Source organism: Felis catus, chromosome B3 (genome assembly GCF_018350175.1).
Source record: "Felis catus isolate Fca126 chromosome B3, F.catus_Fca126_mat1.0, whole genome shotgun sequence".
Lineage (NCBI taxonomy): Eukaryota > Metazoa > Chordata > Mammalia > Carnivora > Felidae > Felis > Felis catus.
This window is the reverse complement of record NC_058373.1, coordinates 17,559,261-17,573,564: the sequence shown is the minus strand read 5'-3', so window position 1 is coordinate 17,573,564 and position 14,304 is coordinate 17,559,261. Positions and strand designations below refer to the sequence as shown.

The 14,304-nt window shown below is 43.3% G+C and overlaps 1 long non-coding RNA gene across 1 annotated transcript; it reads left to right on the top strand.

Annotated features, from left to right (window-relative positions):
* The first annotated feature begins 4,408 nt into the window (after positions 1-4,408).
* On the top strand, positions 4,409-11,406 carry LOC123385831. The gene is made up of 5 exons (XR_006598947.1): positions 4,409-4,548; positions 5,819-6,034; positions 9,473-9,605; positions 10,114-10,243; positions 10,337-11,406. It is a non-coding gene; the product is annotated as an uncharacterized LOC123385831 (long non-coding RNA).
* The last annotated feature ends 2,898 nt before the right edge of the window (positions 11,407-14,304 follow it).

Here is a 14,304-nt window from a genome sequence, read left to right as displayed (position 1 = left end):
CGGTCAGTTCTTCAGGAAGCCCTGGTTCCTTGTAGGGGGAAATTGTACTTCAGGACCACCATCTAAGATTGGAGGTTGGTGGTCACTGTTTTCTTTTCAGGGGATCTAAATGCACAGGTGCGCACACTCACGCACACATACACACACAACCGAGTTTGTGAAATTTGGATGTGTGTCACTCATTTCATGACTTTCGTGTCTTGTAACCCATATATCCAAATATATACTTAAAGACAAAATACCTCACGAGTCAATATTGGTTCTTCTAACTTAAATTAAAAACTACCTAGATTTCATTTAACTTCTTCCATATTACCCCAGTAACTCCTTTCTTCTATACCGTGAATGCTCGTTCTCAAGAATACCAGGGATCTAATACCAATATCATTAGAATTGTCCATAATTAGTCACTTGTCTTATCCCATATTACACACACAAAAGACTTGGAATAAGAAAACTGATAAAACAAAAACAAAAATACTAATGGACGACCAATATGATTATTTCAAACATTAAAATAAATCTTTTTGCGGGGCGCCTGGGTGGCGCAGTCGGTTGAGCGTCCGACTTCAGCCAGGTCACGATCTCGCGGTCCGGGAGTTCGAGCCCCGCATCAGGCTCTGGGCTGATGGCTTGGAGCCTGCAGCCTGCTTCCAATTCTGTGTCTCCCTCTCTCTCTGCCCCTCCCCCGTTCATGCTCTGTCTCTCTCTGTCCCAAAAATAAATAAATGTTGAAAAAAAATAATAAAATAAATCTTTTTGCATATTGCTTTTCCCATCTTCTCTCTGCTCTCTTCAGTAGGTGTACTATAAATTGTCAAAGCATATGGCCATTATGGTCTATGCTCACCCACTTTAAGCCATCATTCAGACTTAGTTGTACAGGTTACTATAAACTTAATCCCTACCATCTGCCCTCACATCAAGGAGGGTCATTTGGTTGTCTGAAGCTTACTCTCTAGTAAGTTTCTCACACAGGGCTCATGGGAACAATATTCCCTGAGATCTTGCATATCAACTGTGTATTTTATATCTGAAATTCAATTTTGCTGGATATCAAGTGCTGGGGGCACATTTTCTTAAACACATGGCTACATTTTTTTTTTTTCCTGACATAATTACTACTGTCTGAAAGTCAGATCTAGGATTCTTTTCTCACAAGTTCCATTCTCAGGGCGCCTGGGTGGCTCAGTCAGTTAAATATCTGACTCTTGATTTTGGCTCAGGTCATGATCTCACAGTTTGTGAGCTCAGCTCCGCGTTGGGCTCCATGCCATCAGCACAGAGCCTGCTTGGGATTCTCTCTCTCTCCCTCTCTCACTTTGTTTCTCTATCATACTCTCAAAATAAATAAATAAACTTGGGGAAAAAAAAGTTCATGGGGCACCTAGGTGGCTCAGTCAGTTGAGTGGCCAACTTCAGCTCAGGTCATGATTTCATGGCTCGTGAGTTTAGGCCCCGTGTTGGACTCTTTGCTGACAGCTCAGAGCCTGGAGCCTGCTTTGGATTCTGTGTCTCTCTCCCTGCCCCTCTGCTACCTGCTCTCTGTCTCTCTGTCTCAAAAATAAACAAACATTAAAAAAAAAACAACCAAGTTCATTCTCTTTTGGATGCTCAAATAATTTACATTTTTTTCTTTAAAGTCCAGTAATTACAGTAGGATATCTCTAGGTGTTAGTAATGTTCAGGTGATAATCATAGGTACTTGATGTCCTCTTTTGATGTGTAATTTTAAATCCTTTTCTCCCTCTAATTTTAGGCAAGTTTTCTTGGGTTATAGTCATTAGTATTTGTTTCCTGCCTTGCTTGGTTTGCTTCTAAAGGTCTCCTATTATCCACATATTTTGTCTTCTTTGCTGTCTTTAACTTTTGTTACTTTCTCCCAGGTACTTTTTATTCCTTTCTTCTTTTCTTTTGTATTTGAAAAGTTTTTCTTTTTTTAGCCTTCTATTTCTCCTAAGGCATTATTCATTGTTAATCTCCCTCATATTCTTTCTAGTTAACTCTTCATTTCTGAAATGATGTTTTTCTTTTATTATTTCTTAAAAATGTTTGTTTATTGCGAGAGCGGGTGACGGAGGGGCAGAGAGAGAGAGAGAATGAGAGAGAGAGAGAGAGACAGAGAGAGAGAATCACAATCGGGCTCCATGCTACCAGTCCAGAGCCCGATGCCAGGGCTCGAACCCACAAACCATGAGATTATGACCTGAACCGAAATCAAGAGCTGGATGCTTAGCTGACTGAGCTACCCATGTGCCCCAATTTTTAATTATCTCAATTATTTCTGTCACTTCGTTTCTAAGTTCTTATAATTCTGATGTATTATCATTTTCTTAAAATTTTTAGCTTGTTTTGAGATAGGAGATGACACTGTTATCTTGTGGGCATGACTTTTTTTGTGTTTCTGTTCCTTATTTTTCTTCTTTAAATCCTAGCTTTGTACAGAATTTGACTTCAATGGCTTTTCTATTTCTAAGTTTTAGGTGAAATTCGTTTTACTGACTTTTAAAAATGAAGCAGGGTGTTATAGACTGAATGTTTGCATCCCCTCAAAATTTATGGCTTGAAACCCTAACCTCTAATGTGGTTGGGATTTTGATAGATGAGGTCATGAGGGCTCTGCCACCACAAATGGGATTAGTGCTTTTCTAAGAGACATCCCGGATAGCTCCCTTATTCCTTCCATCGTGTGAGGACATGGGGAGAAGTCAGCAGTCTGCAGGCATCCTGATGTCCAGAACCGTGAGAAATAAAGTTCTCTTGTTTATAAGCCACCCAGTTTATGGAAATTTGTTACAGTAGCCCAAGCTAGGGCATGGGGTTCAGGAATTTTTTTTTTTTACATCATAAAGTCCCCTCCTCTGTTATTTGTATGTGATGTCAAATATCAGATAACTTACATTCTGAGATTCCCTGTCTTGGGTCCCCTCCCTTATCTCTGGTCTAGACTTTTTGTTTTCTTCATTTATGATGTTATCCTTATCTGGCTCAGTTTAAATTCCACTCCCAGCACTTTCCCCTAGGTAAGGGGTCATGTCTTAGGAGAAAGCTCCAGAAGGCCAGTTTGAGAGTTCATGACTCTTGTACTCGCCCAGCAATGGAGTCCTCAATTGACTTTCTAGCCTTCCAGTACATTCTTGTTGGGGTTTTGCTATTCTCAAGTGTATAAAATGCCATCCTGTTACCTTTTTTTTTTCTTCTTCTCACACAGGCTCCGGCACAAAGATCCGCGGTCACTGGTAGTCTGTCTACACTCACTTGTATTTTAGGAGTTTGGGGGATAGTTGTCACCAGTTTTGTCATAAATGTGTCTGTTACCATGTAGAGATTCAGAGCAAGAGAAAAGCTGGTGTGACTACAGTTTTCTCCTAATCTCTCTTCCATTTTTTTTAAACTCACAAGACACTATTATTATTTTAGGCGGTCAATGTTTGCTTAGAACTAGCCTCATATTTTCTCCTTTCTTGGCTCTTTGTTCCTTCTTTATCTTCTTTTGGGGATCAATTTCTTTCTGCCTTTAAAATTTCTTTTAGTGAGAGTCTACTGGTGGTAAAGTCAACAGCATTTGTTTGTTTCTGAAAGTATATTTATTTTGCCCTCGAAAGGTATTATCTCTGCGTATAGAAGACTGGGTTGGCAGTCATTTTTGTATGTCCAATTGAAGGTGTCATTCAACTATCTTATGACTTCCACTGTCACAGGTGATAGGCCAGCTGTGAGTCTGTGACTCAGGCAGATCTTTTTACTATGGTTCCTTTGATAACTTTTTGTTTTTCCCATGTTGCTGTTTCACTATGATGTGTTTAGTCTTACATTTCTTTTTATTTATACTGCTTGAAATTCATTCTTGAATTCATTAGGGAATGATTCATTATTGAAATCTCAGCCATTATATTGTCAAATACTCTGCATCTTTTTTTTTCTCTTTTCTCCTTCGGGTACTCTGCTCAAATGGATATTAGACCTTCTCAGTTTATCTTCCATATCTTATAACCTCTATTGTCCATTTTCCATCTCTTTATCTCTTTGTGCTTTATTGTGCCATATTCTGGAAAATGTCCTCAAATATATCTTCCATTTAATTAAATTCTTTCTTTGGCTATGTCTACTCTGTTGTTTTATTTTATTTTATTTTTTTAATGTTTATTTTTGAGGGAGAGAGAGAGACAGAGCGTGACCAGGGGAGGAGCAGAGAGAGAGGGAGACACAGAATCCAAAGCAGGCTCTGAGCTGTCAGCACAGAGCCCAACTCAGGGTCCAGGGCCCAAACTCACCAGCTGTGAGATCATGACCTGAGCCAAAGTTGGATGCTTAACTAACTGATCCACCCAGGTGCCCCAGTGTCTACTCTGTTTTCATATGTACCCACTGAGTTCTTCATTTTAATTCTTGTACTTTTCATTTGTAGAAACCTTATGCACACTGGTGCATAGCCTAACTTGGGGCTTGAACCCATGAACCATGAGATCATGACCTGAGCTGAATTCAAGAGCCGGATGCTTAACCAACTGAGCCACCCAGGCGTCCTGTTGTTAATCGTTAAGTGCGGTAAGCATACCTGCTTTGTGATCTGTGTTTGACAATGATGAAGTCTTTGCATGTTTCTACTTTGTATTGTTTCTGATTGTTCTCATTCGCAGTGCCAATTTCCCTGTGTGCTTGATTATTTTTAGTTGGGTGCTGCTTTCTGTCATTAAAAATTATTTGTAGGGGCGCCCGGGTGGCTCAGTCGGTTGAGCGTCCGACTTTGGCTCAGGTCCTGATCTCACGAGTTCGAGCCCCGCGTCGGGCTTGTGCTGACAGCTCAGAGCCTGGAGCCTGCTTCCGATTCTGTGTCTCCCTCACTCTCTGCCCCTCCCCCATTCATGCTCTGTCTCTGTCTCAAAAATAAATAAACGTTAAAAAAATTTTTTTAATTAAAAAAATTATTTGTAGGAATAATTTGAAATCTAGAAGAAAGGGGCATTCCTTAGAAGAAGATTCACATTTGTTTTCTGCTAAATACCTCAAAGCAGGACAGCATGAGTTTCTTTCAAACGAGATTCACAGCTGTCATGATTTTTGTCTTCCCAACTGATGTTACTTTGGGCTGCAAATCCATGCAAGGGTAGTTCTCTCTGGATCACCCATAATTTGAGAGAGGAACCCTCCAGTTTACTTGGGGCAGGGTTCACTATGGCTTGACTTCTGTTCCTCGTGCCCCAAGAGACTGGAAAATCTAATGCCTCTATGTGCCTACATCAGCACACACCCTAGGAATAAGAGTTTTCAGGGTTCCCACTTTAACATCAATTTTCGATTACCTTATAATTCCTAATTTTGCTGCCAATTCCTTGATATTTTAAGAGAGTTTTTAATTTTATTTTAAGGTTTTTAAAAATCTATTTTTATGTAGCATTTTTAGATGTGAAAATGAAAGTAGGAACGTTTGTCCAAACAGCTTATCATTCACCCATCCAGAAGCTCCACTTGTCCTTTTTGTCAGTCTACTTACAACTAGGTACCATCATGAGTGACGCCACTTAGCATGGGAGTCGGGGTGCAATCTATCAGGATGGGGCTTCCGTGTCCGTCCCCCAGGACTCCTGGTGCCTTACACACTGAGACTGCATGGCCAAGAGAGAGCATAAGTGCTGTATACATTTTAGATACTCAGAAAAATTAATTTACTCCTTGTCGTTGTCATAAAGATAAAAGCAAAAAGGTCAACTCTTTCTTTTCTATATCCCCAAACATCATCTGATGCACCTCTTTTTGAATTTGGTTTCTACCTAGCCAAGGGTCCTATGATTCTGTCCAAACCCACTCTTGTCAACAGATCTGTGGCCAGGATGTTCCATCTTCCCAAAACTTGGCTCTTCCCTTGGCTATGGGAGATCTTGGCCGGCATACGTAGCCTTGCTTTCCACCACGTCTGCAGTGCTGTCGTTGGACTTTACTGGGGACAACCATATCACACTTTCACAGAAAGCCCCTTTTTCGTTGTGACACGAAGCAAAACATTTACTCCTGATCTTCAGGCATCTGCAAACAGGTACGTGGGATTTGAGTGTGTTCTTTGGAGGACTTTGGCATGGAGATTTCCTAATACCATGACTCCACTGGACAGCTCTTTAGGAGGCAAATGTAAAGCTATTCCTGTATGCTGCCATTTTTAGTCCATTTCCCCTTCTCACGGTGTGAACAAATTTCCTATCTTAAACTTTCTAAAATGCCAGTCTGTGGTTCTAGGTCCCAGGTAGTGGGCTTTTCAAGTGAACCTGTGGGTAGTTTTCTCATTTTGTGTTAGGAGGGGTAAGCAAGCCTGCCCTAAGGTAGGAAAAGTCTGTTGCCAACCAGCTGCTAACCTTCAGTGAATTGTTCAACCTCTCTGGATGCAGCTTTCCACTTCTAGAAAGTGAAGGGATTGATTTGCCTTAACACTCTTCTAGATTCTAACCCTAAAACAATATGTTCTGTATCCTAGGATTCTCCCCTATATTTGATTTTCTATAATGATTTGTATAATGACTTAAATTTGTAGGAACTAAAAAAATCAGAGCAATGCTACTAGAGTAGTTTCATTGCTGCTAAGTTTTATGTGGTCAGCCACAAAATTGTCACTGAGGCTGAATGATGAGTTTCTATCAGGACAAAGATAATACAGATATTAGGTCTCAAGTTTAATAAAAGGGCAAAGAATTTGATGTAGTGTCTTGGGTCATGTCCAACAATCACTGCCCCATTTTTTGAAACAAATCTGAAACCATTTGGTAGAAAAGCAAATATATACACCTTACCAAGGTGACTGACTTAAAGCTGTTGTTTTCCTCTCAGCTCCCCCCCCCCCCCACCAAAAGACATTCTTTGCTTAGACTTCTTTTTCTTATCCTCTCAAGGAAACAGCAGAAAAAACTTCTTTGCTTGCTCTTCAGTGCCAAAGTGCAGATACAGGTTTACAGTATGCTGTGGTCTCTCGTGGGGAAACTAGGTGCACCATATTGCATGGCTTTTCCCTTGTCTGGTTTCAGCCTCCTGGCTGCAGCCATGCGTCCCACCAAGGAGAAAGCTGGTGCCCTCCTGGCTCCTAAACTCCCGGCTTACGGCGGACAGCGCCCCTCCGACACGCCGAGCAGCACGGCGTTCTCTTGGGCTCCTCCGCTCCAGTCATTTCTCTCTCCACACCACATTTTTTGGTCCCCTTTTCTCTTTTTCATACCTCAGTGGATAGACTGGTGGGTTTCCAGGATTCCTGAGAAAGGTGTCAGCCACCATCTGTTCAACTGCTTTTCAACTTAGGAACATGAGAAGTTAGCTTCTCATTGAGATTGAGGTGGGGCTCAGGCCTGGAGAGGGATGTTCACATCCTCTCTAGAAGCTGATTTCAACAGCAGCGAAATACCAAGGCAGGGCCTAATTATTTTGTGCCGGGGCTCCTTTTGGGGAAATCGAAACTACATAGAGATCCCGGGAAATAATGAAAACCAGAGCTTTGTTTCTGCTGTGGTGGATTCTCAAAGTTAATCATTTGCTTCAAATCTGTCCTACCCTCTTCTCCTCCATTGCTTTCAGTCTTCCCCCAGGACCCCTTAGCCTAGAAAAATGAAATGAAATGCCCCTCTCTCCGTTCCTGTGGATTCACCACCTCAGCACCACTGGCCAGCCGCCCCAATGAGCAGGGACGGAGAGACAAGAGCTGGATGGTGTGGGTGGGACGTATATACATACCAGATGCAGTCTGAAGTCACTTGGACCATGCGTCCTCAGGGGCAAGGTCTCCCCCAACTGTGTTATAGTTGGAATGGGGGTTGGGGTGTGATGGTTAATTTTATGTTTCAACTTGACTGGGCCATAGGGTGCCCAGACATTTGGTCAAGCATTATTCTGGGTCTTCGAGGGTGTTTCTTGGTAAGATTAACATTTGAATTGGTAAAGCAGTAAAGCAGACCGCCCTCCCTAAAGTGGATGAGTCCCACCTAGTCAGTTGAAGGCTTGAATAGAACAAAAAGGCTCACCCTTCTCCAGCCAAAGGGAATGACTCCTGCCTGACTACCCGGACGTGGGACAGTGGTTCTTTCCTTGTTCAGACTCACTCTGAAACATCAGCTCACACTGCATCTTCAGCCTGTTGGCCTTTGCATTGGAACATGCACCATTGGCCCTCCTGGGTCTCCAGCTCACCAACTGCAGGTCTTGAGACTGGTCAGTCTTCATAATCGCCGTAAGCCACTTCCTTATTTTTTATGTTTTAAAAATATGAACATACTGAAACATATTCATATGCGTATATGTATATATGTACATTGATACGTATAAGAATCAAGTTATGCACACATACATCCTATTGGTTCTGGAGAACGCTAATATAAGGGGCAAAAATTCTTGCATATTTTAATGGCTTGTAGGGGCGCCTGGGTGGCTCACTTGGTTGGGCGTCTGACTTTGGTTCAGGTCAGGTCATGATCTTAGGGTTTGTGGGTTTGAGCCCCACATCGGGTTCTGTGCCGACAGCTTGGAGCCTGGAGCCCGCTTCGGATTCTGTGTCTCCCTCTCTCTTTCTGCTCTCTGCTGCTCACGTACTCTCTCTCTCTCAAAAATAAAACAAAATGAAATAAACATTTAAACATCTTAAAATAAAAACTGAGAATAAACTGAGGGTTGATGGGGGGTGGGGGGAGGGGTGGTGATGGGTATTGAGGGCATCTGTTGGGATCAGCACTGGGTGTTGTACAGAAACCTATTTGACAATAAATTTCATATTAAAAAAATAATAAAAAATAAAAATAAAAAAAGAATTGCAAGAAAAATAAAATAAAATAAACATTTTTTTAATAAAAAAAATTAATGGGTTGTAACCCTCCTCCCCCCACAAAGGGCCACAGTGCATCAACGTATTTGCAATACATCTGTGGTATTAAGACTTCATGGAGGTGAAGGCAGTTAGGAAAAAATGCTCTTCCAGGCACCTGGGTGGCTTACTTAAGCGTTCTACTTTGGCTCAGGTCATGATCTCATGGTTTGTGAGATCATGGTTCGAACCCCATGTTGGGCTCTGTGCTGACAGCTCAGAGCCTGGAGCCTGTTTCAGATTCTGTGTCTCCCTTTCTCTTTGACCTTCCCCTGCTTGTACTGTGTGTGTGCGTGTGTGTGTGAGAGTGTGTGTCACGCTCTCTCTCTCTCTCTCTCTCTCAAAAATAAACATAAAAAAAAATAATAATAAAGGAAAAAATGCTTTGAAATCTCCTTATGGGTAACAATGATTCTTTTTTTTTTTTTTTTTTTTTTTTTAGTATTGAGAAACACTGCTATGTATCCTAATGTTTCATGTTCCCCGGATGAACTACTACTACCAAGATGTGCATTTCTATCCCCCAAGGCTTTTTCCCCTTTTGCCAAGGCTTGTCAACCACTGGCTGACCGCAGTTGGTGTATCAATGCCCCCACTCCCTCATTCCTGGGCGCACTGGGCGATTCTGAGCTATGTGTTTTTCAGTTTGCCCACAGGAATGAGCTCCAGTTGCCCTCTGTGGCTAAGGCTTAAGAACATAGCGCTCAGAACTCTCAGCACCTGGGGGACTCAGCCGGTTAAGCGTCAGACCTCAGCTCAGGTCATGATCTCGCAGTTGGTGAGTTCAAGCCCCGAGTCAGGCTCTGTGCTGACAGCTCGGAGCCTGGAGCCTGCTTTGGACTCTGTGTCTCCCTCTCCTTGCTCAGTGGCACTGAGACTCTGGAGATGGACTGCCTGGCTCCTCCACTTTCTAGCTGTGTGGCCATGGACAAGTTACTTCGCCTCTCTGTGCCTCCGTGTCCTCATCTATAAAGTAGGGATGATACTGGTGCTTCCTCACAGTGCTGTGTGCTCTAAAGGATGTAGTCTGTGAAAGCTCTCTGGGCTGTGCCTAGACAAGGGTTAGCCACTTTCTCTGTTATTGTGCTGTTGCTGAGCACGTGGTTCTGAGAGTGCTAGACTGTGAGCACAGGCCCCCCTCTCGTTAAGAGAGCAGGAAAGGAAAGTAGCAGTAAAAGTTTTACTAGGACTTTTTGAACCAGGAGTCACCTTTTGTCTAGGAAGACCCAGACGTTAGGCCATCCGGGCTAACATGTTCTTACTCTCTTAATTGTCACGTTATTGAGTGTCTACCCAGAGCAATCCCACACCTCCAGTTTTGGGATTCAAAGATCCCCATCACCCATAAAATCCATGGCCGGCACCTGCTTTACGACCCACTGGGCTACTGCATCCAAACACAGAATTGTTAAACAGGTAGGTACTGGCCTGGTATAATGAACCCTATTGGGCAATAGATGCCTTCAGCATGAGAAAAATGTCCCATGTTTCTTTTCTCTCTGTTTGCAGCAACAGGACAAGCAGAGCTGATAGCCTTTATACAAAGGTGAAGAGGGAGAGAACCCAACTGCTTTAACCATCCCCCACCAGTTGGCAAGGGGAGGCTAGGCTCCTTCCCTCCATGTTTGGGTTTCCAAAGAGATGTCTCCCTCCACTGAAGTTGATTTTGAGGTGATTTATTTGTGAGTCAGAGATCCCATAAGTTGATAAAATGTTTAATATCTCTATAAAAACCTACATGGTAATTTGTCTTTGTACCCAAGCAGTTCCATTTAGATTTATACTCTGCTTATTAAAGAATGGAATCAGGACCCACAGAACCCTCTCTTCCCCTGTTCACGTTGGAACCCACCTCCTCATCGAAGGCTCCAATTTCCCTTGCATATACTCTGTTTCTGTTTCTTCCTTCCCATTATCTGAAAATATGTGATTATTTCTTTCCCCACCCCATCTGGCCATCACCTCACCAACAGCCTGTGCATCTTCTCTGAGACAATTGTTTCCAACAGAACAGGGATCCGGTGGCATTTTTTTTTTTCTATAAAGGGCCAAACTGCAAATATTTTAGCCTTCGTGGGCTGTACGATCTCTGTTGTAACTACTCAACCCTGCAAGTATATCATGAAAGCAGCCACAGACAGTATGTAAACAAATGAACGTAGCTTTTTCCCAATAAAACTTTATTTACAAAAGCAGGCACTGGGCCAGATTTGGCCCACAGGCTGTAGTTTGTAGATCCCTGCTCCAGAGCGACAAAATTAGTCATCCATCATATCTACTCAATAAAGTATTAAAACCTGCCTTGCTTTTTGCAATAATTTTTAAATGTAATGCCATGTACACAAGAATTTCTATATTTACATCTAAAGCTGCTTTGAGACACAGCCAGGGTTGTACTGCAACATTCTCCATATTCACCATACTTTGTCAATTGAAAGCAATAATTAGGGCCCTCGTATTCATGCATCCATTTCATAAAAACCACATACTGGCCACCAAGGTTACACCCGTTGGTACATTCATCAATGCTTCTTATTTCACTTTTCTTCTCATTACATACAGTATAATTTTGTTGACCACATTAGGCACAGCAACAGGGTTTTTTTTTTCTCTACTACGGACACACAATCAAAAGCAAAGGAGAATACTGACCGTACTAACTTCGGCTCAGGACATCTGTATGGAAACTTCAGAACAAGAAATGCAATTTCTCTTATTTCCTCCACTCTCCTGAGTTCAACTGTGCACAAAATTACTTGTCATTGTGGTGGCACAAATAAGACTTCATTAACATCACCATTCTGATCTTGGTAAACAAGTTTATTTACACTTGAGCACTGCTGAAGAATGAAGTCATAGAGGAAAGTTCATGGTAGGTGGTCCTGCCTTTTTCATTAAGGCGGGCTTTGACAAAATCACCAGCACCTCACTTGGACAAGCTGCTATTCAGTACCCTGGGGTTAATGCAAGTGCGGGTGTGTGCCTGTTGAAAGGCATCCGGCGACAACACTTGTAATCGAGGTGGGGCACATTTTTTAATGATACATGTTGTTGCTGTTTCTTGTCGTGCTTTTTCCTAACCCCTGGCTCCCCTGCTCTCCCAGTGCCTATGACAAGGATGGTGGAATCCATCGGTTAAATTGGATTTCTGACTTATAATTAGAAATCAAGTAGGGGTGCCTGGGTGGCTCAGTCGGTTGAGCGTCTGACTTTGGCTCAGGTCATGATCTCACCGCTTGTGGGTTGGAGCCCCCCATCAGGCTCTGTGCTGATAGCTCGGAGCCTGCTTCGGATTCTGTGTCTCCCTCTCTCTCTGCCCCTCCCCCGCTCATGCTCTCTCTCTCTCTCTCTCTCTCTCTCAAAAATAAACATTAAAAAAATTTTTTAAAAAAAGAAAAGAAATCAAGTAGTTCTCCAAGATGGCAAATCCTGAGAAGGTGGGGCTCCAGGTACTCCTCGGAGATTGTGGGAATGAACGTGTTTAATTGTCACACTGAAAAAAACAACATGGGGCTCTGGCCGAGTCTCCTTCTTTGAGAGCAGAATGCATGTGATGGGGAAGCGCCATCTAAATGTTCAGGCTCCTAATGCAGGACTAGGTGGTGTCAGCCTTCACACAGCAAAAGCGGAAGGAAATCGCAGCTCTTGATGTTGTATATGCTCGGAAAATACACGATGATGGATATGAATGTGAATACGATTCGCTGTGATGGCCTTGCCCTTGCAGAGGAAACCACTGCAGGGCAAAAGGAGCCCCCCATCTCCCTGCCCCAGAACCTCTGGTTCAGGGCTGGGCCCTTCCACCAGGAAGGCCAGGTCTGGTCCTGCTCACACACTCCTTGGCCAGTGATTAGCATCCCACCACTCTGCTGGACCAAGAGGAACACCTACCTGTGACAGCTCAGAGCCAGATACCAGAGTAGTCTTTCCCAAGAGTCAGCGGAGTGAGGGCAAGCTCCAGGCAGGGGTAGGGGACTGGGGCAAGAATGAGACCTACCGTCATGGAACATCAACCACGCTTGGGGCATGGAGATGAGTGCCGTATGCCATCTGGTCACATGTCACGGAGATTACATGAGACTCAGTGGTATTCTCTGAACCCCAAACAGGATGGTTTCCTCTGTCCGTCCTTTTCCTGGGAGGCTGGTTTGGAACAGAAGACCTAGCGACTTGTATTATATACTCGCGCTGAACCCTGCAATAAGAATAGTCCATAGGAAACATTTAAGGATGGACCCTGAACCATCCCCTAGACTCACAGTAAGATTTCTTTCTGATAACAGAATGCACTAGTGTTACAGGTCCAGCTACAGGGCTCCATCCACTTCAGAGATGGGACCTAATTCTCGGAGGCTGGGTGTGTGGCCAACGGTTTGCTGGCCCGGAGACTGGTCACACTCTGCCCTTTCCCAGCCAGCACGAGCAGACAGCCAGTGAGTCCACGGGAAGGCACTGATCATCCCCAGGACTAGATGTAACAGTAAATGGGAGTGTGTGGCTGGTAAAGAGACAAGGTTTCAAGCCCCAAAGAGTTTTCTGTCCAAAAGGGAAGACAGCATGAGCCAGTAAGTAATCCCTTCGTGCGATAACAATAATTTAACAGATATTTCCATGTGCTCAACTCTGCTCTATGTGCTTCACATACTTTAACTCACTTAATTCTCAAAACAGTGTGAGGGGGCTGGTACTGTTACTATCCCTATGTTAAAGATGAGGAAAGAGTTCAAAGAAATTAATCAGACAAGTCACACGACTCGTAAAGTGGCAGGGCTGGTACTCTGAGACCCATATCTCCAGAGGGGGAAGGAGAATGAAAACTGACCCACATCAAAACAGCTAGAACTCTGCGGCAAGAGAACTTGGCAACTAGGTTCTTGGAAATGATGGTTTTCCAAAAATAACTACATTTACAGAGGGTTTATATTTGATATGTCCAGTCCTCATAAGATAGAAATAATGCCCCATTTTGCAAATGAGGAAGCTGAGTATCAGGGGAATGATACAACTTGGGAGAACTCACATATCTACTAGCTTGGCAAAGTTGAGATTCAATCTTAGGTCTGTCTGAAAGCTCTCCACCAACCCTGCTGTTAGCTGACTTGGAGAATAAAGGGACACCTCGAACCCTCCAGGGTTCTATGATGTCTGGTTCACAGTTTCACTCTAGAGTTAATGAGCATTTATTCCACTTATGGGCCAGGCAAGATTTCTCAAGAGTGGAGGTCTAAACATGGTGGCAGTCTAAGACAGGAGATGGTTAACAGTTGTCTCCATAGCATTAGGTGCTAAATGGGGGGTTGTAACACCACTGGAATGCTCAGTCCAAGCTGCTAGCACCAAGGTCCTTTCTACAGTCTCAGAAGCTGAGATTTTTAAGACCTGAGTGTAATCAATACCCTGGTTCATACCAAGTGTCCTAGTTACAATACCATTGACAAGGCCACCTTTGAACTACATGGAACGTTGAAGCCTTGGTG